Here is a 24,504-nt window from a genome sequence, read left to right as displayed (position 1 = left end):
GTCAGGGGCTGTTTAAAACTGTTTTTGTTAGCTCTGGTTAACACCTATTTAAATAAACATTTTTGAGAATGGAAATCTTTGTTAAAGATTCAGTACTGTGACAATTAACAATATACATCCACTGAGATCTACAACAAGATATCCGGAAAAAACACAGAAGAACAAAACCAGAAAATAACAAAGTAATCAAAACCAGAAACTCTTAAAAAGTTACCTTTTTAACTTTGTTAAACAGGCACAAAGTGTTTAAACTTGAAAGCCTTTTTGGACAGCTGATTTATTAGAAGTTCATTACAACACAAGTAAGGAAAACTTGTCTTGATTATAATTTATAAATCTTTCTCTCAAGAACTCACTATTTTGAAAGATGTAATTGTTTGGGGATATTGATTTTAAGGAGAATTTCCTGTAAATACAAAAATTCTATTTTTGTAAGATTAAGCTCTTGACTGAAGAAGATGAAACATTGCAAGGCTGTAATGATATACTACAGGAAGAGCCAAGTACACAGCATAAATCACATAGACATTTGTCTAAACTTAATTAAATAATGCCACTTTGTCAGACTAAAATGATTAATGTATAGCCTGACAAGCCAAATTATTATTTTCTAATTATTCAGTGAATGACAAACTTTGACTTACAAAAAATAATAGGAACAACTCTAAAATGTAATTGTTTTAATACACACAGAACTACAGACGTAAGCAACTATTGTTTTGTGTAAGCAGCACTCAGACTTTACCCTATATCTAAGGATGGGCCAGCAAGCCCAGGTTGAAAGCACCACCTCACTTTGACCAGAGAGCTTCATGGGTGGCTGGCAATCAGGCTAGAGGCAACACCTGAGTAAAAACCCAAGATAACTCTGCAGGGATGACAAGCCCTCAGTGGACAGTCACAGGGTGCTTCGAGCCAACAGCCTTATAAAAAAGCAGCCAGTTGCGAACCAAGTGAGCCACGAACAGAGGACAGGCAAACAGGGGGAGTTTGCCTGGGAGTTCACTTATATTTTGTTTGTTTGTTTTTTGCCTTTCAGGTTTCTGTGAGCAGTAAATACAACATCTGAAGTCTCTTAAAAGGAAGACATTATGGATAGTGAACGACCAGGTGCTATGTTTGTCTTTCTCCTTGAGAAAAGAAGCGACTTTGTCTGTACAAAGTGCAAGCTGGTCTCCAAATTGGAAGAGAAATTTAAAGGACTAGAGACCCAAGTATCAACCTTGCATTGCATCAGAGAAAATGAAGATTTTCTGGATAGAAGTCAGTGTTTGGTGCTGCAGCACAGCATGCTGAAGAATCAGAGAGGGCAGTACAATATGGGGAAGAAAACTGGCAACATGTGACCTCCAGAAGAAGAAAGAGGAGAACCCATGAAGCCCCAATGCAGATAACGGTAAGAAACCATTTCCAGGCTGTCTGCACAGGTACTACGGTGGAGAATGGTTTGGAAGAGTCATCTGAAGGAAGAGATCAGAGGGAGACCCCATCGACCGGAAGGCATGGGATGCATTGTCCTAGGGATGGGGGTTCCACTATCACTTCTCTCAAGAGGAGGAGGCAGGTGGTGGTTGTTGGGGACTCCCTCCTAAGGGGGACGGAGTCATCCATCTGCTATCCAGACCAGGAAAATCGAGAAGTGTGCTGCTTGCCTGGAGCTAGAATTCAGCTAGAATTCAGAATATGAAAGAGTGTCTTCTTCTTCTTCCACTAAATGGGAAGCTCCACAATTATCGAAATTTGGGCTATTAAGTACAGTATATGTGTACATGTACCTGTATGTATCATAGACATATGTAGATCAGTGCAAGTAACTGAAAACTTGGGTTCTTAAACCATTTGTCAGGATGTTGGTTACTGATTGCATTGCAAGAAAAGAAAATGGATAGTAGGAAGTTTCTTTTCAGATAGGATAGGCAGTTGAACAGAGAGAACGAGTTGTGATTGAGGGTTATTCCACCCCCGTCCCCTTTTGTGTATTATTTAATAATACATTACCTTTATTTTCCTTTCTTTGGAAGGGATGTGAAATCCTTTTTTCAGAAGTGTGATCCAAGCAGAGGACAAGAAGGCAGAAACTCTTGAGCACTAACTTTGATTCTGACAACAAATCAGTGTGTGGCTTTGATCTAGCTAAGAGTTTACATATGGCTGCTAATCACCATAGTATCCTTGGTGGACTTCTCTGATACTTCTGGGGTGGAGAAGGTAAAAACTCTGATGCGGATATGTTATTTGGTTTTTGTTGATTTGTTTGTTTCATCTGTCATTTTTATTTATTTTTTTGGGTGAGTAGAAGGTATTTGAGTAGACAGGGGTATCAAAGTTGCAAGTGTCATATTTACTATAGTGGAAAAGTTTTCTCAAAGAGAAAATTTGGAGCTGAGGGGATCCGGCTACGGAGAAAAGCTTCCAGAGGAGATTAGGCAAGTCTGAATATCTTCAGGAAATGCTGCAAAAGTTTCCTCTTTTGGGGTGAGGGCAAGCTTTTCCATCATAGAGTCAAATTACTATCTCACTCTTCTTCAGTTTTCCACTGTATATATTGGGATAATATTTTCTTCGAAGGAGTGTTGTCAGGATTAATGCTTGTAGAAGCACATTCAAGCTACCTGGCCTCAATCTAATTACATTTGTATAAATTATTGAAAGGTAATATTAATAAAATATTTTAGTATAAATATGGTAAAAAGGATTAGTAGAGAATATAATATGTTACACTCTGCCATCTGTTCTCTCAATGTTATATTTCCTGTTGCTACGCACCTCTGCACAACCATGCTTTTGTGTCCACCAATTTTTATTCATAGATCTGCTAATCTATTCTCTCTAAAGACAGATAAATATTGCAATTAAAATTAATCCCAAAGTGTAAATCATCATTGTGTGGCACTGGATCACTTTGTGGTGATGGCTTGTGGGGTGCCACATACCATGGATTGTATTCTAAGTTTTATTTTATCTCCCTGTGTGATATGGAGGCTAGAGTATCTAATGAACAGCCGGGAGACCTGGGTTCAGATCACAGCACTGCCTTAGAACCATGCCCAAATCCCTTAAACCTTTTCTTCTTCCCTAACTCTAGATTATTGAACATCACCACCAATATGGCTGCATCTTCCTTCTGTTGCTCCCATGTGTGCTCCTCCCCTTGTCTCTGGACACTGGTTTGCAAGATGTCATCTGGCTATCATCATGGTAACACAGCAGTGCTGCTGGCTACTTTCTTCTGAACGTTGCCTGGTGGAAAGGAGTGATTTACAGGACAGTGTCTTTGGCCTTTAGTCAATAACAGTTTAGCAACAGACACTGGATGCCCCTGCACTTGCTGTGGTTTTGTGTAGACATATTGGGTGAATCCATGAAGGTCAGTTCATAGGCAGCAACTTTGAAGCTAAAATTTCAGATTGCATTGAAAATCCATGCAGGTTAAATACTGTATTAACACATCTGGGAGAAAAATCTGAAACAAATATTTAGTGGGAAAGGAATATATGAAAAGTGGTAATGCTGAAAATGACCTAGGAGTGATGATGAACCGCAAATCCAGTAGGAACCTGTATGGGATATGGCAACAAAAGTAGGCAATGTAGTTTTTTGAGTTCCTCATGAAATAACAGTGCACTATGATTCATGCAGATCAGAATATCTCCAATATGCAGGGCACAGTGTATTTCATAGCATGAGTGACCTATGCTCTGTTGCAAGACCACCCATATTTCAACAGTACTGATTTTGGCAGCATACTATTTTTTGAATTGTGCTGCAAAAATAAGAAGTTTCTAATAGAATAACAAACTCACTGCTGAGTTGATAGTGTTATTTAATTTAATACTTAATTCAATAAACCCGCTGTTTAAAATGTTTTTCCATTTATTTTGCTCTGCTTCAAATTTCAATTTGCATGAGAATGTAATTTAATATAGTCAATACATTAAGGCACTGAAGCAGTTGCTAGGATTAGGAGGCAGAGAGAGTTTTACATTGCAGGTGGGATCAGGATTGTATGGCTGATGGTGGGGGAGGGGGTAGGTGATCTTATCACTGATCCTTCAGCCTAATCTATGGATTATGTATTAATTATATTGATTACTTAAGAATTCCCAGATATCATTCTGAGGTTTCACAGGTTTTTTTTTCCCAAGATCAGGCCCAGTATTATTAGAATTACTGTTCACTTGGGAACCCTGATGGCATGGTTGCAGCACTCACACTTTAGGAACCCTTCTGTATTTGCAATAGTTTATTAATACATTTAGCAAAGTCACAAACACTCTAACCCAGCAAGTACATAGAAATAATACAGAACGTACATCTGAACAGCCACATACTCACACCATCCCTTGCAGAACAACAAATATTAGCCATTATCTTCCTCATCACCATCACCTTCCTCATCATCACCATCAGTGGCCATCATCCTGGCAACTCCCAAGGCCCACGTCTTTCTTTCTTCCTGCACGCACGAAGGGATACAACTTGATAACACATCACCACTGTGAAGACACCACTATGCCTAAAGTACATTCATTGGGGCTTCACATCTCTTCTTTATTTGTATTTCCTCACCCTACTAATGTTTGGGAGCCCTTCTCCTATAGGTTACAATATTAACAATCTCAATGTATTGCCATTAAGGCTAAGATTATGTCACAGAGGTCACTGAAGTCATAGATTCCATAATTTCCAGAGACCATGACATTTTCCCCTTCAGTACCAGTGTAGCAGGGATGGAGCTGTCAGCCAGCCAGGACCATGGAGCTCTGAACCACTGCAGGGGAACCTAGAGCTCAAAGCCGCCCCGGGTGGCAGGGGGAGGAAGAGACCAAGCAGCACCAGTCACTGCAGGCAGCGCGGGGTCCCCACAGCTCTCAGTTGGTGTGGGCAGTTGGGGAACCTGGAGTTTTGAGTCACCATGGATGGTGAGAGGACCCCAGAGTTCTGAGCCGCTGTGGGCAGCAGGGGAACCCTGGAGCTCTCAGTCACTGCGGGCAGTGGAGGCCTCCACAGGTCCCAGGTGCCATGGGCAGCAGGGGGCCCCCACAGCTCCCAGCCACTAGTCCTGGAGCTTCAAGCTGCCACAGGTGGTGCTGTACCGCACCTCCCATCCCACAGCATGTCTTGGGCTCTTATCCCCTCCTCAGCCCCATTTTGTCAGTTATTTTTAGTAACATTCAAGGACAGGTCGTGGGCTTCCATGCATTTATTTTTATTACTCATGACCTGTCCCTGAGTTTTACTAAAAATAATCATGACAAAATCTTAACTTTAAATATCATATACATCAATTTGTTGCCATTTGTGGACAGACATCTGCATATATTCCTATCCTAAAATATCCAAAAGCTGGTGTTAGCTCATGGTCCTGTGGTTATCTGGTGTCATGATGTACAAACTTCCCTCTTATACACACTACTCTCAGTTCCCCAGAACTTAGGGGTGAACTTTGGGCCATTTAAGTGTGCCTAAATTCATAGGCCTCAAGTCTTATAATAACTGCTGAAGCCAATGTCTTACAAGATACAGTAAACCTGAAGCTAACTCTATGGGCTACAGTCCCGTCTTAGACATTTGCTCACTTGGTGCTTTCTCCTCTTTCCTCCCCACAGCAAGAGTTGGGCTTCTTCTGTCTCTGTCCTTCTTGCTGGGGCAAGGGTAACAGTCATCTGGGGGCTCCTAGATTATGACCAGGTTAGATTATGTTCCCCAAGATCACTACATAGAAGGAACTTTCTGTACCTTGATTTCAACCATCCCACAAGGAAGAGGGCAACATGGAGGGCATTTACCTCCTCTCCTAGGACACGTCCACAAATAGCTTTCCATAGGTTCAAAATCCATCCAAAGGAAGGTACAAAAAATGGAAGGGCTAGGGCAGGAGTGGGCTGAAGATCAAAAGGATGGCTATTGAGACCCTTCTTGCCCAGTGGGAGATTGCCTTGGAGCCTCAGTGTGTTTCACCTGTTCTCATAACCTGTTTCACTCATTCCATTACCTCAGTAATATGATCCACCTTTAAATGGGTCTCAGGGCAACTATAGACAAGGGTACTTGTTGGTATTACCGTTCCTTTAGAGCAGCATTGCTGATAAGTAAGGAAAACCAGGACAAAGAGCCAAAATAGAGGCACAGGATCACCTGGGAATCATCCAAGTCTGAGGCAGTTCCCATGGCTCATTCAAAGGGTGTTAAATCTGTCAGAGACCCTGAGGGGACAATCGGGGATGAACAATGTGTGGGAATCTTTATGCAGATTTCCTTCTCCTGCAGGTTTTACCATGGGCAGGGGACGCCCTGGTCATTGGTTTGGGGATATGAGAGTATCTTTCCAATCCCATAGGTCTATTCATCCAATGCTCCCTGCTGTTTGAGATGAGAATATCTCCTTGCAAAGGGATTACATCTTTTCTTACCTCCAACTTTCTAAGGCAGGGATCTGCAACCTTTGGCACACAGCTCGCTAGGGTAAGCACCCTGGCAGGATGGGCCAGTTTGTTTAGCTGCTGTGTCGGCAGGTTCGGCTGATCGCAGCTCCCACTGGCCACGGTTCGCTGTGCCAGGCCAATGGGGACTGCGGAAAGTGGCGTGGGCGAGAGATGTGCTGGACACCTCTTCTTGCAGCCCCCATTGGCCTGGGATGGTGAACCGCGGCCAGTGGGAGCCACGATCGGCAAACCTGTGGACAAGGCAGGTAGACAAACTGGCCCGGCCCGCCAGGGTGCTTACTCTGGCGACCTACGTGCCAAAGGTTGCTGATCCCTGTTCTAAGGATATATACTTTATGTGATTAGGGAAAAAAAGAGAAATTGTTTCAATGCTTTTTCCTGATGAAGAAAATCCTGTTTGAAAACAACAATTTATATGTGGACTGGAAAAAGAAGGCAAACAGCTCTTGGGGCATTCTCCAGATAAAACAGCCCGATTGCAAAATATAGTGCATGGAAAAAGCACCTTCAGTATAATTCCAATTTTCTAGCAGGAATACATACAGCAGTGGTAAGGAACATGGAGAACATGCATTCCCAAAGGAAATGACTCAACCAGGAGCTTGTGGAATTCAAATAAAAGAAAATAAATAGCTCTCCAAAATGCCAGCTACATACAGCAACATGGTAACTGAAAGCCAACTCACAAAAAGCCCCAAATAGAGTAATAATAGTCATGGCACATGTCCAATACTTAGGCCTCAGTCCTGAAGATATAACCCACTAGCAAGTGTGTGTGTGTTACAAGTCTCCCTCTGTGCCAACCAGCAGAGGGTATGAGTTGTTACAGCCCCCAACTACAGAGACGTGACTGTAACAGCTGATGCTTTTATCTCTGTAGGGCTCTGGCCCTGGCTGAAGCTAGATAAATTCAGACTAGAAATAATGCATAATTAGACATTGGAACAATTACTGAGGATTGTGGTGAATTTCTGATAATCGGCATTATTTATTTATTTATTTATTAATAAATATGCTTCTGTTCAAAAGGAATTATTTTAGATACGTTCTATGGACTATGATATACAGAAGGTCAGACAAGATGATCACAATGGTCCCTTCTGGTCTTAGAATCTATAATCTATGATCCAAGCTCTGCAGTGTTGTCCAAGAGGGCAGTAGTCACACAAGCACACAAGTGCATAATGTTTCTCACATGTTTAATCCCACTAAAGCCAATATATCTGTTTATACATAAATAAAGTTACACATCTGAGTAACTATTTACAGGTTCAGCACCATTGCAGGTAAGACTGAAACCTATATGTCAGGGGTTCCCAAACTTGGTTCATGGCTTGCTCATGGCTTGGTGGGCAGCGAGATGCTTTGTTTACCTGAGCGTCTGCAGGTACGGCTGCTTGCAGATCCCAGTGGCCGTGGTTCGCCGTTCCTGGCCAATGGGAGCTGCGCGAAGTGGTGGCCTGGCCCGCAACGCTTCCTGCAGCTCCTATTGGTTGGGAACGTTGAACCGCGGCCACTGGTAGCTGTGAGTGGCCATAACTGCAGACGCTCAGGTAAACAAAGATTCTTGTGGCCTGCCAGGAGTTTACCCTGAACAAGCTGCAAACCAAGTTTGGGAACCCCTGCTATATGCACTTAAGCTTCTGATCTTTTTAAACAATTCATTTAAAAATATCCATAGAAACTTCCTTGTACATTATGCTGTATCTACCAGTTCATATTAGAGTTCGTTGGACAACAGGATTTTTCCTCACCCCTATCGGCCCCTCTACTTTTTTTGTGGGGGGAATCAGTCACAATTTTTTTTTTGGATAAAAAAGACTTTTCACAGAAAGCGGACACTTTTTGCAAAGAATTTTGTTTTTTTGAAAATCAGTTTTGATGGAAAATTTTCAGTCATCTCAAGCTCATATGATTCACCCTTTACCTCATTAATTTCACTGATAAGGTCTAGCTGGGATTTGTTTGTTATTAGATACATATTATGGGGTGACTTGAGTTGACTTTTTGCCTCTGGATTTGACAAAAGAGGTAAGCCTAGGAGAACTGCTGCAACAGTATCGATCACCTTGTTCTGGGTTTGTGTGTGTGTTTGTTTTGATTTTTATTTAGTTAAATTGGGGGTTATTGTACAGTAATCTTTAAACAGCCTACCTGGTGCCACAATGAAAACAGCCTTGCTATGAAAATGTTTAAAAAATTGCACATAATGGAAATTGTTTTAATAGTACTATTTTTGACATATTTGGCTCCCATTTTGATGCATTTCATGTCTTTACATTTATTTTCAATACTGTTTGACAAATGTAAAGACAAGCACTGTAACAAAAAAGTTATTCTGTATCTACCGACCATAATTTAAAAATCAAACATCTAATCCTTTGATTCTGAAAAGAAAGCAATTTTATCTTAGAATAATGTTGTCTCTTTTTGTTCATTTTTACAATTTGAATGAACACCATTTAACTTCAGAGGTGCTTGTGAACAACATCAAATAAGGACAAAAGGTTGGATCCTGGATTTCTTGTGCACCAAAATTCCCATTGCAATCTAAAATAGTAGATAATAACAGGGCAAGTTTTTTTTTTCAGTACAGTACCATGTTTTTAAAATCATGACTAACATATCCTGAAAAGAGAAATTATTCTTCTCAGAACAAAAGAAGGATGCTTTTTGGAAAAAGGACAATCTAATGCAATGGTCCCCAAACTGTGGGGTGCCCCCTTAAGGTGCATGGAGGAATGCCCAGGCGATGCGGCAGGCCACAGGCCAACAACCATGGTGGGGGGAGGGAGGAGAGGGAGCACTACCCAGTTTTGCTCTGTCCCCAACTCCTGCTCTGGCCCCACTCCTGGACCCAGATCTGCTCTGTCCCCGCTCCTGGCTCCAGCCCCTTCTACAGCCCTTGCATTGATCTGGCCCCTGGCCACAGCCCAGCTCCTGGCTGCTGCAACTCGGCTCCCTGCCCCACAGCCACTCCTGGCCTGGGGTGGTGTAAACACATTCCATTACTGGTAAGCGGCGTGGGGGAGGGAGTGTGACACCACTGGGGGTTGGCCTATGGCCTTCCGCATCCCCTGGGCGTGCCTCCATGCCCCCCTAAACATTTGCAATGGGAGGTTTGGTGCACAAGAAATCCAGGATCCAACCTTTGTATGCCCCTTCATGCTTCAACTGTCATTCCAGAGGATATGCTTCCATGCTGATAACAGGTTCTTCGCAATAACAATCTAAAGAAATGCAGACCAATGCACATTCATTTTCATCATCTCAATCAGATGCCAACAACAGAAAGGTTGATTTTCTTTTTTGGTGGTTCGGGTTCTGTAGTTTCTGTATCAGAGTGTTGCTCTTTTAAAACTTTTGACAGCATGTTCCACACCTTGTCCCTCTCAGATTTTGGAAGGCAGTTTAAAACCATGGAGCAGGAGACATATAATTGTTCCCCAAATGTCATCAGCATGGAAATGTCCTCTGGAATAGTGGATGAAGCATGAAGGGGCATACAAATGTTTAGAATATCTGGCACGTAAATACTTTGTAATGCTGGCTACACAAGTTTGAAATATTTGAAACTGTAGAAAATGTAGAAAACATCCAAAACATTTAAATGAAAAGTATTCAATTATTGTTTAAAGTGCAAATAAAACTGCAATTAGTTACAAATATTTTTTTTAATTTTGAGATTAAAAACATTTTTTTGGATCATTTGACATCTGTATTTCAGAGTCAACTGCCATTTAGCTCAATACTGTGTAAAAAACTGTTCTTGATCAATAGTTTCAGGCTGCCTGCAGATTTCAGTAAGCATTATGACTACATTATTTTATATTCAGTTCATGTTTGGAAGATTCCTGTTACAACCATAAGATCTAGAAAAAATAATTAATGAAAACTGAAATTTCACTGCATGATAGAGAAACAGGGGGCTAAAATTTGCAGCTGTATAATCACAGGATACAAAAGATCCCAAGTACAATTTTCATTTAAACTTGAATATACATACATAAATCAAATAGCCTGTAATCTTTTATTAATATTAAAAATAATTTAGTTCATCTCCTGTTTCATTAAAGGCTCTCAAAGCATTCTAAACACATTATTGAATTAAGACTTTGAGAATAGTATTATATTCATACCCATTTTACAGATGATCAGATGAGAGAGAGACTAATCTAAGGCTCATTGAAGTCCATTAAAAAGACTCCCTTTGAAGTCAGTGGGCTATGGATCAGGCATATAAAAAAATGGAATGAGTGACTGTCCAATAAGATCACATAGTAGATCATTAACAGAGTTCTGGATCATAGGCTACAACAGTGCCATGCGAACACCTGTTCTTACTTTCAGGTGACATTGTAACTAAGAAGCAGAATTATTGCCCTTAAATGTAAACAAACATGTTTGTCTTAGCGATTGGCTGAACAAGAAGTAGGACTGAGTGGACTTGTCAGCTCTAAAATTTTACATTATTTTGTTTTTGACTGCACATATGTAACCAAAAAAATCTAAATTTGTAAGTTGCACTTTCATGATAAAGAGATTGCATTACAGTACTTGTATGAAGTGAACTGAAAAATGCTATTTCTTTTGTTTATCTTTTTAAAGTTCAAATATTTGTAATAAAAATAATATAAAGTGAGCATTGCACACTTTGTATTCTGTGTTGTAACTGAAATCAATATATCTGAAAATGTAGAAAAACATCCAAAATATTTATAGGAAAATTAAACTGCCATTCTATTATAATTTAACTGTGTGATTAAAACCATGATTAATCATGATTAATTTTTAATTGAGTTAATTTGTTTTGAGTTAATCATTTGAGTTAACTATGATTGATTAACAGCCCTACTCTGAAACCTATGAAATCAATAGAAATGTTACCGTTACATAATTTCATTGCTGATCATTTTAATCAGAAATATGTGATCCATACATCCATTGCCCGCGGCACTTCCCGCCACCCCCATTGGCATGGGACGGCAAACTGGGTCGGCCGAACCTGTTGACACGGCAGGTAAACAAACTGGCCTGGCCCGCCAGGGTGCTTACCCTGGTGAGACGTGCGCCAGAGGTTGCTGACCCCTGCAATAGTGAGTAGAGCTATTAGTTGCTGTAAGGGAGTTCTGAGGTAGGAAATTAAGATTACAAGCCCCTCCCTTCCTAATAAATTAAGGTCACTGCTGACCCAGCTCAACAGGGCTGTCCGGGGGGGTCAAGTGGGGCAATTTGCCCCAGACCTCGGAGGGGCTCCCACAAGAATTTTTCAGGGCCCCCGGAGCGGAGTCCTTCACTCGCTCCAGGGCCCCCGAAAAACTCTCGTGGGGCCCGGGCCACCGGAGCTTCTTCCGCTCCAGGTCTTCGGCAGCAGGGGGTCCTTCTGCTCTGGGGTGGAAGGACCCCTTGCCGGTAAATTGCCGCCAAAGCGGGACCCGCCGCCGAAGTGCCGGGTCTTCAGTGGTAATTCGGTGGTGGGGGGCCCCCGCGACGGGTCTTCGGGGCACTTTCGCGGCAGGTCCCAGGGCTGAAGCAGGGGCCCCCCCACCACCGAAGACCCCAGGCCCGCTGTATCCTCTGGGCGGCCCTGCAGCTCAAAAAGAGTTAGTGGGTGTGTAACTTCTCCCTACTATGTCAGCTGTCTCCTGGGTGCCAAAAACTAGCCCCCCTTCAACATCTGGCTTCCTCACAACAAATTCCAGTTATGTATTTTCAGTATACATTCTGAAGCGTGTCAAGAGCTTAAAATCTGCGGGCAACACATAAAGATATTTTAATATCAAAGCAAACACAAATGTATTGATTGGAGGTCTGTTTACATTTTTCCCATATGTTCTGATCCAGAGTATCTTTGATGTGAGCTGGGAGCACTCTGAGCAATTTCAGTCTCTCTTCTGCTGCAGCTGTTCATCAGCACCCCCTCTGGCTTCTCACTGCATCACAGTGGAGGGAAAAAAGTCACCCTGGTTATTCCATTTTCCAATTAGGTAATGGGTTTTGGGAGTCTCACAGAGAGCAGGGCAGGAACTCGACTGGCTGTGCCTGAGCTTAGAGAAGTGCCTAGCCAAATTTGGGTCTCCTCCCCACACAGAGTAATCAGTCAAGCATCCAAGGACAGGGGTAGAAGGGAGAAGTTGACAAATGACCACCAACCAGCAAACTCTTTCCAGCCCCAGTGGAGGTGGGCACAATGTGGGTTGCTCTAAATTCCAGATCCGGCGGGTCTGGCCCTCAAGGGACTCAAGATACACTCAGAGACAGCTGAGCACAGTATGCTCCAGGTACTTCCCCACTCCATGTGGCAGGGACTGTGGTGAGGGAGGTGCAAGGATTTGGCTATGCTGAATCTACAATCAGTAAACAGTCCTTAATATGGGAGCTTGTAGGTAGTATACAATTCCACTCCCTTTGTACTGCCTGATAGGACAAAGGTGGCATAACAGAGCTGTTCTGCCTCCTTTGTCCTAAAGTATTTATTGTAGCATTTTCACCTTTCTTATATAATATGTTCAGCCCTTGGGCTGACAAAGATGGACATTACTAATATGCCATATATACTCGTTCATTAGCCTGTTCATTTATAAGCTGACCCCCCGAAAATGGATAGGTAAAAATAGCAAAAAATGGGAACTGCGGGAAGTGGTGTGCCACTTGCCACAGCTCCCATTGGCTGGGAACATTGAACCGCGGCCACAGGGAGCTGAGGGACTCCAGGCCTGCAGACGCTCCAGGTAAACAAAACTACAATGTATTAGATCAGGGATCAGCAACCTTTGGTGGGACGGGTTTGTTTGCCTGCTGCGTCTGCAGGGTCATCCGATTGTGGCTCCCACTGGCCGTGGTTCACTGCTCCAGGCCAATGGGGGAGGCGGGAAGTGGCGCGGGCCAAGGGATGTGCTGGCGCATGCCAAAGGTTGCCGATTCCTGTATTAGATATTCAACTCAGTGATTCCATAGAGTTTTAAATCATCACATTTTGGTGTAGACTCATTTATAAGCCGACCCCCACTTTTCGATGCATCACTTTTTTACCAAAAGTATTCGGCTTATGAGCAAGTATATACGGTACGTAGTTTTTCTGCTTATGGATGTGTTTCAAGTGATACTATCAGGAATATGTGAAAATAAGTAAGACCTTACAGGGACTCTCCACAGATATCTACAAATAGTTTTGTTGTACCATATCCTATCCCATTTGTCTCTCCATTAATCATATATGAACTGATCAAAACAGTATCTGTGTCCTAGAGAGCTTTCAGGTGTTACATCAATGGATAAATAAGAAGAGCAGATGAATAAACACCAACTACCTCTCCTGGGGTCACTCCCCCATCTGTGAGTTACACTTGCCAAGTGTCCTATGATCCTGACATCCCCCCATCCCCAAGTATAAGTACAGAGGTTGAAAAAGATGCTACCTGTAATTGACCTTGCCATTAGATTAAGTAGGCCACTCGGCTTCAGAATAAGAAATGTAATGTCTGTATACCTCAGATTACTGTCCTACTTCTCATCAATCATCAGTGTGCCCTTGTAGTCATGTGATAGTATTCCAACTTCAATATTTGTGGAGATGTTAGTGTCACCACAATAGCATATGGAAATCACATTTCCAGTCATGGGTCATCTCAACCATCGCAGAAATGCAGACATATATTTTTGAACTACTGTTAGAGAGGAAATACAATACCGTTCTGTCCCCCATATAGCTTTATTTCAGGGCAGAAATGCTGTGTCTCAGTTACTGCAAATATACATTTGTGAAATGATGCATGACCCTAAAAAGTAACATGTCAATAAATCAAATATTTTATTTAAATAAACGGCAAATTATTATAGGAAAAGCAAAAAAAAATAAATGGAATGTGATTTGCTAGTTCATTAGAAATAGCTTGAAAATATCACTGCGGAGAAGCAGAAAAAAAAGCACTCAAACATCTCAATTGGTACAACATCACAAGACACTAATGAACAAATTTATATTAACTATGCCAGTAATTTCCAGTGGAACTCCTTCCCAAACCCAAATGGCCTATATATTTTAATTAAGACCAAAATGTTGGCGAGGCTGTTCATCACAAAAAGAGGGGTGCTAAAGCCTTAAGAAGAACAATGTACAAAAAAACCTTATTCCTACACCTGTTTTTGAAACAGAACTCCCCATTAATGTGATAATAATTTCTGCTTAAAATGGATGTTGTGATAATGCCCCAGATTGGCATCAGTGTGAATAAATGTACTCCATATGCTCTGATCCAAATGTTCTTTTCACTAATTATTTTAAGTCTAATGAATAAATTAGAAGGATTCCAGGATCATGTTGGAGTGTAACAATAGACAGCTAAATGGCTGTGGAAGGCCCTTCAGTATGTGCCCAATTTTAATTATATAAGCAGTCTCATGATGAGACTCTTCAGGTGCTTAAAAACTCAGGAAGACAAGGTGGGTGAGGTAATATTTTTTTATTGGACCAAATTCTGTCAGTGAGAGAGACAAGTTTTCGAGATTTCATAGAGCTTTTCTTCAGGTCTGGGAAACGTATTCAGAGCATCACAGATAAATACAGGATCAAATAGATAATTTACTGTAAGTAGTTAGCACATATTCCAAGGGACCATTCAAAGTGAAGTGGCCCATTAACACCCCTGTAGTCATAAAACAAAAAAGCAGTGTTAGTGGGACAAATGCAAAACAAAACCAATTATATACCTGAGATACATCAATGATAATTCATCTTCTGGACAGACAACTTGAACTCCCTTATAGATTTCCACCGCAACTTCCATAACCACTACCCATCCATTAAAACTTCTGTGAAACATTCTCATACTAGCATCAACTTCCTGGACACCAGGATCAGCTTCAATAATGGAACTCTACAGACAGCTACATACAAGAAATACATGGATCACCTGTAGCCACCCCAAACTCATCAAGAAATCTGGTTATCTACAGCCAGACACTCAGATACCACAGAATATGCTCCCAGGAGAAAGCCCAGGGTACACACCTGTAACACACTTAACACTGACTTCATCAAACAAGGACACACCAAAGAAATAGATTGTATCATGGAATGACCACACAAATACCCAGAGAGAACCTGCTTCAATATAGAAGAAATAAAACCAGCTTTCTAATCAGACACCCCTAGTTGTCATCTACCATCCCCACTGTAACCCATACAGGGTATCATTAAACAACTACATCCCTTACTCAATGGGATCACACCCTAAAAGATATCAACCATCCAAGCTCATTATCAGAAGCAAGCTCCCCACAGACCAGGACACACCAACTGAAAGAGGCACCAGACCCTGCCAGAATAATTGATGAAAAACCTGCAGGCCAATCTTCTTTGCTACAATGATCAACACTACCCACAACACAACTTTCAAGATCCAGGAGTCCTACACATGCCTGTCACAATATGTGGTATACTTCATTTTGTGCACTAATAACAGCTATGTGGATGAACCCAGACAATCACTACACTCTTGAATGAACTGACACAAAAAAATGAGAAGACAAAAACATCCTGTGGGTAAACACATTTCACAAAACAATCACTATATAACTGACCTATCAGTCTTCATTCTCAAAGGGAACCTGCACAACAATTTCAAAAGACGAGATGGGAGCTTAAATTCATAACTTTGATAAACATTGAAAATCATAGTCTTAATAAAGACACTGGATTTATGGTTTATTTCAACAATCTTTTTGTCCTATGACTACAGATGTGTTAATGGGCCACTTCACCTTTAATACTCCCTTAAAATATGTGCCAACTACTTAAGCTAAACTTCCTATTTGATCTTGTATTTAGCTATGATATTCTGTGTCCCTTTCCCAGACTGGAAGAAAAGCTCTTTGAAAACTCTAAAACTTGACTCTCTCACTGACAGAATTTGGTCCAATAAAATATATTACCTCGCCCAACTTGTGTCTCTAATATCTTGAGACTGACATGGCTACAACAATACTTCATACATATAAAAACTAAAGTACATGGTTATACAGCTTCTTCATCTGAGTCCTTACTAGGTATGCCTACACAGCAGTTAGACTTGAACCTCCCAGTGTGGGTACACAGATTCACGCTAGCAGCATGGCTGCTGTGATATGAGTGGCTAGATCAGGGGTGGGCTGCATCGGGTTTTGTAAATTGTATGGAGGGCCGGTTAGGGGAGGGGGTCGTGGCCCAGCCCCCAACACTTAATCTGCCCCCACCCAGACTCCTGCCACATCCAACTCCCCCGTTCCCTGACACACACACCCGGGACCCCTGCCCCATCTGCACACCTCCACTCCTTGTCCCCTGACTGTCCCCAGACACCCGCTGCCACACCCAACCTCTTCTCTCATTCTTGACGCCCCCCCCCGAGACCCCTGCCCCATCCAACCACCCCTTCTCCCTGTCCCCTGACTAGCCCTGGAATCCCTGCCCCTGACTGCCCTCCTCCGTCCTGACTGCCCCCCTGGGACCCTTGCCTCCATTCCACCCCCTGTTCCCCCCGACCACCATCCACACCCCCACTCCCTGACCACCACCCCGAGCTCCCCTGCCCTCTGTCCAACTCCCCCTGCTCCCTGCCCCCTTTCCACGCTGCCTGGAGCACAGGTGGCTGGTGACACTACAGCCGTGATGCCCATTTGGAGCCGGGCCACGCTGCTGTTGCCACCATGCAGCACAGAGCACCAGGTCAGGCCAGGCTTTGCAGGTGCACTGCCCCAGGAGCTCACAGCCCCACCTCTCAGAGTACTGTGCCGGCGGCGGAGTGAGTGAGCTGATGCTGCGAGATTGGGGGAACAGTGGGGGCTAGCCTCCTGGGCCAGGAGCTTGGGGGCGGGGCAGGATGGTCCCGCGGGCCGAAAGTGGCCTGCCGGCTGTAGTTTTCCCACCTCTGGGCTAGACCAAGTTTCCACTGGTGTCACAGCATCTGCACTCTTACTTTTAGTGCTCTTGTTCAAGCCCCACTAGTGCTCCTCTGTCTACCCAGGCTGGGAGGCCCACTTCCAGCAGTAGTGCAGACATACCCACTGAGACTCCCTCTGCTTAACTCATGTTTCAGTTTTAAGACCCCTTTTCCCCACATTTCTGGAGACATGGCTTTCTGGGGCCAGCTGTGTTTTGCAAATACAATTATTTTATTATGTGTTATACCAGGGGTCGGCAACCTCTGGCACGCGGCTCGCCAGGGTAAACACCCTGGTGGGCCGGGCCAGTTTATTTACCCGCTGCGTCGGCAGGTTCAGCTGATCACTGCTTCCACTGGCCGCGATTTGTCGTCCCAGGCTAATGAGGGTGTACAAGATTTCCATATATTCCAGTTAATAATGCACAAATTATAATGACTTTCTCCTCATCCTCTTCTCATTCTGCATGAAAATGAATTCAATTATATAACAGTACAATGAAAATGTGAATGAATTGTTTAATGGCTTCTTTATTTTAGAAATGTTTGCTCTCATATAAATAATTCCAGTTATGAAAACACTTCCATACCCACATTAGAGAATTTTCTTTAAAATATTCAAACTACTGTTTAAGGAAACTTTGAATAAGTTTAAATTACTGTTTGTACTTTTTTTAATAGAGCTTCATAGCACTATTAAAATGACACTGGACAGTGTTATGATAATTACTTAAAAAAAAAAGCCAGTGGGTATCCTGCCTTAATAATTAGCTATTGTATCAAGAGAAATTAAGGGCACTTTATTTTTAAAATGCATCTCCATACCATCTTTAAAAATCATTGGCATTTTTTATTCAAGTAGAAAGGAGACTTCAATAAACTTAAAAGCTGCATGAAAAGTTTCAGGTATCTTCATAAGGAACAATGAGCAAGGAAACAGGAATATCTTGGGAGAAAAGAGAAAGGATAGCATGAATTAGCAAGGACACAGTTCAATTCTCACTGAAGTCAGTGGAAGGACTCCCATTAACTTCAATGAGAGTTGGTTCTGGCCTCAAGCTTGCAAGCTACTAATACCCTAGGTAATCAAAGAACTGAAAACATTATCTTACCTAACAGGAGCTGCCAATAGGACCATCAAATGAACATGAGTTAACTTGAAGGCCTTGTAACCAACTGCTAGACCCATAAAAACAATGAAGGGAACAGATGCAACTGCAGCTTCCTCATAACATTTTTTTCCAGAGCATTTTTATTATTGCAGAAGTGCTGTAGACCCTATTAAGAATCTGTGCCTCTATCTGATTCAGAAACAGAATAGATTCCTCTTAAACAGCAGAAATTGGAATGAGTAAATATTAAATCTCTAGTCCTTTCTCCAAAAATAAACCCCAAAATAATACATCAGGAAGATCACCTCTGTGCTAATTGTGCCCGTGTCTGTCTAGCAAACAATTTGACTTCTATGTAATCAGTATCTTCACAGACAGTATACTCATTGTTTCTAACTGTGGACTGCTTATTCATGCTGGCAAGTAGAACTGGGTATGAAACTAGTTTCCTGTGCCATAAACATTTGAGAATTCTTTTTCTTTTTGTTTGTTCTGCACCAGAATAAAAAAAAAAGAGACCCTTTCCATTTTGGAAGAGAAAAAAAGGCCACCCACCATTACATGCAGTAATCAATATCCCAGTGGTTAAGGCAGTCATTGGGGATGCAGGAGACTGAGGTTCAAATCCCTGCTATATCTGATCCATAGTGAGGGCTTACATCTGAGTCTCCTAGCCCAGTGCCCTACCTACAAGTTTTCTAACTATTCCAGATCCAGATTCAATTTCTCCTATAAGAGATGTTTCACTTGTATAAATATCAACTGGGTGAGAGGGCAACAGTGACTCTATAGCCCCATAGTTCCTGGAATGTTTCTTTTAAAAGTTTTGGTTTTGATAAAATAGCATTTTCCAACAAAAATGTTTCATCAACAAATTCCTCACTGACTAGCTCCAGTGGTGAGTATCTACCAATTGTCTCATGGAACTCTTTCTAGATTTTAAGTACTAAACGCCCCAATTACCCCTTTCCCAACCACAAAAAACACTCACTTTCCATCTGACAAAGGCTATGTGTAACAGTGCCACTTGGTGATATCTGTCCCAACAATGTTATAGCCTTCTTTTCATTTATATTGAATTTAGTAATTTTGTATTAAGTTAACATGGGTTCAGCTCCTGTTGCTACAGTTTCAAGCTGAACAGAGTGAAAATCACCTTTGCTGATTTTCTCAAATGTGGAGACTCTGGGAACACATGAAGTCCAAGGATAGTGACCACAGACACAACCACAAGTACAAAGTCTTATCTGTAGTCTAAGTTTTATTAAAGCAATAAGTAAACTTAAAATTACCCATGCAAATAGAAACCCTACAAAAACTCAAGCAGTGACTAAGACTGTATTCATACTTAATCCTCAAAGATATTCTAGAGTCTAAGTGATCTCTCAACAGACAATCATTGATAGAGGGATGGTTCCCATTGGGTGGTCCCATGGGGCCTTCCCAGTTTTACCCAACAAGGAAACTTCTTTTACATTGTTGTTTTGACCACACCTAACATCTTATGCATTTGCATAAGGGCTTCTACCTTCTTTTTCTTATCTGTACTTCAACTGGTTCCAGGTTTTACTGTGAATGGTATGAATAGATATATTAGTGGTAGATGTGATGGAAGAGATCATGCAGTGTAATTAGGAGACTAGTACAATCAGTGAAATACTCCTGTTTTTTCCTATTGTTAGGCAATGAAAAATTTTGAGGGGAGAAATGGGATAGAAATTGTTTGATTTTAATGTGCATTAGATGATCATCTCGATATGTGGGCTGTGCCTTATAATATTAAAGTATTCAGATTAAAGTCTAAAAAGAGGGAAAGAAAGCAGCCTACTCTTGTCTCTTTCAAGCAGAAATAGTTAAAAAAAATAATTAGTCAACAGGGATGCCTCAGCGTTAGGACCTTAATACAGCAATATGTATCAGCTGCAAACTATTGACCCCACACCTAAACTACTGCAGGTCACAACACAGAAAGAGTCACATCACACTTGAATCCATTCTCGATAACTATAATGCAAAGATGACCTCTGGCATTTCTTGTCTCCTTACACTATAAGACGTGCAAAGTTACTCTAATAATAAAATCAATCCCGAGAGGTACCGTTGAGCCTCTGAAATGTTCAATGATGTCACTGAGAGCTTGAGTATTCAGTACCTCTTAGGATTTGGCTTGTTAATGCCAACTATTCTACCACTAAATAAGACTAATACTGTGGACTATTAACTTGCAGGATGCCTAATACAAAAGGGGGAGTCTAAGTTTTAAAAGGGTGTTAATGCCATATTTGCCACCAAATAAAAAAAAATCAATAGTTTCTCTCCAATTCAAATAATTTATGGCTTCCTCAATTTCTTTAGGTGCAACATCAGTGACCAATGCCGTCTTTTCATCTTTAGCTATGATTGGGATCTTTAACATATTAAGATATATTCCAGTACTTGTATTATCTTCATTACATTCAGAGGTATATAATTGCTGGGAGGGGTGGGAGAGTAAAACCAAAAAATCAAATCATCACCACAGCAAATCTTGGTACTATGGACTCTGTCACAGCATACTGCAGAAATGGACAAAATAAACCATTTACTTTCCTGAGAAGTTGGTCTGATTTACTTAGAGTTGCCCTGAATTATTATTCTGAAAACCATATGTGAATGAAAAGTCACTGCCTATTCATATTGCTTTCCTAATATAAGAATTGGCTCCCCTTGTCTGCATCATATGGATGAAAAGGGGGAGTGAATACTTCTTAGATACCCAGGCAGGTATCTTCTTAAGGGGTCCTACATCAGTCCCCTTTTGCTGCTTTGGTGTGGGGGAAGGAGTCTGTTCTTGTGCGGTCCTTACTTGTGCTTCTGTTGTTTGGCACAAGTGAGGACTGCACAAGGGCAGGATCCAGCCCATTGTCTCCATGTAACTTTACATTCCACTTTAAAATTAAAGTACAATAATATTTTTCTTGCAAATCTAATACACTCCAGGAACATTATTCCATTGCCCCCTTTAAATATTACTAATTGGACATTTTCCTAAGTTTACTGAACTCTTATTTCTGATAGCCTTAAAGAGTGAGAAATGTTTGTTAGACAAAGTGGATTCACAGCAAGCTAATGCATCACCATTATTTTGTTTTTTTCATATTTTAGAGTAGCTACAAGAAAGCCCCACTCTTCATTAGCAATACATGATGAAATAAAGAAAAATCTTGTGTTAGCATTTCAAAATGCATGCACACTTACTTTGGGAAGCAATAGAACTATTAGATATACTTAAATACTCAATATTCCTTTGAGCAGCACCTATCCATCTGATTTTTAAATTTTAGATGATCATTTTATGTAGGAAAGAAGAGCCTTCTTAAAACTTAGAATCCCCCTTGTGTACTAGGATCCTGCCAGGAATCATTATAACCATTTGTTGCACTGTGAAAAATCTAATGCGGATACAGTGGTGAAGATGATCTATTATTTATTGTGTAGGTGAGTAAGTGTTCCAGGTAATAAAGCGTTGAGTGTATGGTGCTTCCATTAACTAAAGCTTAAATCAATCTGAACTTGTTAGCATAATTGCTGAGTCTTCAGGAAGTCATCGAAGGTGTATGTGTTGGGGGGCGGGGAATGTTTCTTTCATTTCTGCACAGCTGCTGGTGGGATTTAATAGAGATTCTGGTTGTCTTATTTGTGACAGCAAAAGCCATGGAAATCCCTTCTGTTCAGTAAAAAGAATGTTAATAGTGTGCCAGCAATTGTGTTCAAAATTCAGTTTCCCATTATAAGCAAAAGAAGATTCCAGGGGTTTTGCACTTGTCACAAAGAAGTACAGCTAAAAAAAGAAATTCAGTGGAAAAGCAAAACTTGCAATTCTGGCTGAAAGCATTTAATACTTAATAAAATATTAAGTATAGTATAGACAATCAGGGAGTTTGTAAAATATTTTAATTTAAAAAGACAAAGAGAATATATATTAAAATTTAAAATAATGCTTCTTAATATACCACACTTTGATATGCCACGGTAAAGGCATAAGAGTAAATCTCAAATAGAAGAGGGCCTATTGCTAATCCCATTCAAATCCCTGTGCTTTTGCTATTGTCTTCATTAGTAATGGATCATGCCCCAAATTTGTTAAAGCATATTCTACAATGGAACATAGTGTTCATGACTCAACAATTCAGCATATTCACCTGGGAAATTGTGTACCACAAGTCATCAATCACACTAAATCTGTGCTGCTCTCTCATTCTGCCTCATTACTTAAGAAAAATGAGTGAATAAAGCTGACCAGAGGACAACAATTCCACTTCACAGCAGCTTTCCAAGTTTTAAAATATATTTTTGTTCTATATTGGAATGAAACAAAAACCTTCAGAACACTTTCACAGATGCAGAATAGCAATGAAATGTCCAACTTGAGATCAACACCTTGCCAGATGCATAGTCTGGTGGTTAAGGCAGAGGCCTGTGAAGTAGGAAACCCAGGGTTAAATACCTCCTCTGCCTCATTCAGAGCAAAGTTTTTCAACTTTGACAATGGAACATATTTTGATGAAATGTCATTTAATCAAAAAGGTTTTGATCAGCTCAGTGACTAACCTCCTCAAAACAGAAGTTCGAAATCTCAGAGGGGAATACTCCTCCTTCAAATTGTCACTTCAAATATCAAGTCAAATCTCATCTTACTTCTTAGCTCCTAGTTCCAAAGAGATTAAAGCTACAATTCTCTGTCATTGTTGGTTTCTTCCTCATATAGAGCATGACCCATTAAAATCAATAGAAAAACTCGCAATTACTTAAAAAGGATTTGAATCAGGCCCACAGCGCCTAAGTTAAAAGAAAATCAGTCGACTTAAGTGTCTGTAGCATTGACCTATATGTTAATACAATCAAAAACACACAATCCCCATATTAAAAACAAAAGAAGCCCTCAACAGACACACAAGTCCTCACCGAAGCCAACATAAAGACTATTATTCTGACATAGCAGCTACCAACAGATCATTGTTAGAGCAGATGGGATGATGACTATTTTGTTTCACAATAACTTCTCAGTTTGTTTTCATTCTCAACTAAACATTTCTGTGAAAACAGGATTGTGTCAAAATGTACATTTTCAGAGTGTGCGTGTGTGTCCAATCCCATAGTTAGAGCACTCGCTGGAGATCCAGGTTCAAATCTCTGATTTTTCCGCTTCTCTCATAAAACTTCCCAACAAAATCTTTGTCAAAAACAATATGTCTCAGTTATGACCAGCTGTACTCATATGCCCACTCGGCTGTGGAGATGCGAGCTACAAAAAAATATAGTTCAGTCTTCCATTGGCTTTGCAGTGATAGCAGGAGTGAAAAGTAAATTCATATTTTTGCCAAATTAAGAATATATGGCTGAATGCACACAGCAATAGATTCTTGCCAGCCCATGCAATGGGAAGGGAATTAGAGTCCCCTGCAGAGTCATGACTGCATATCTTCCTTCCTCTTCACATTTGTCAACAGAACTGGCCAGCCACATGCCTAAAGGGATACAGGAATGTGTGCAAGTCTCCTGAACACTGGATAGTTCCACAGAGAGTGCCTCTGATGTTTTTTCTTGAACATCAAGAAAAATCCACACAAACACCAATGAAGGGCTGTGGTGTGCAAGTCATAATAATTCCCACAGTCATTTTTGCTATTTTTACATAGTCATTTCTGCCCACAGTAATATTTAAGCATTCCATAAAAACAAATGATATTTAAAATTATATTTTAACTGGGAGTAAAACATAAGCATTCTTGCTCTGATATTAGAAAAAATAGATATTTTTCTTGCATTTAATTTTGCATTGTAGAGTTACCATTCTTGGCTCTCCATATGTGTATAAATATATATACTGATATATATTATCAGCGTCATGACACTAAGTACCCTAATAATAATGAAGTATGAGCTTCTACCATTGAAAAACATGGACAGCAATGATTGCACAAGCTCATTTTTTATACAACCACTTAACTTTTACTAAAATAAATATTGTAGGGACAGACAAATTGA

At 40.9% G+C, this 24,504-nt stretch overlaps 1 long non-coding RNA gene across 1 annotated transcript; it reads left to right on the top strand.

Moving 5' to 3' along the window:
- The first annotated feature begins 1,237 nt into the window (after window positions 1-1,237).
- Window positions 1,238-3,250, top strand: LOC120398398. Its single transcript, XR_005594352.1, has 3 exons — window positions 1,238-1,396; window positions 2,022-2,208; window positions 3,086-3,250. It is a non-coding gene; the product is annotated as an uncharacterized LOC120398398 (long non-coding RNA).
- The last annotated feature ends 21,254 nt before the right edge of the window (window positions 3,251-24,504 follow it).

Source organism: Mauremys reevesii, linkage group 1 (assembly GCF_016161935.1).
Source record: "Mauremys reevesii isolate NIE-2019 linkage group 1, ASM1616193v1, whole genome shotgun sequence".
Taxonomy (NCBI): Eukaryota; Metazoa; Chordata; order Testudines; family Geoemydidae; genus Mauremys; species Mauremys reevesii.
The sequence above is the reverse complement of the archived record's forward strand: the minus strand, read 5'-3'. Positions and strand labels throughout refer to the sequence as shown.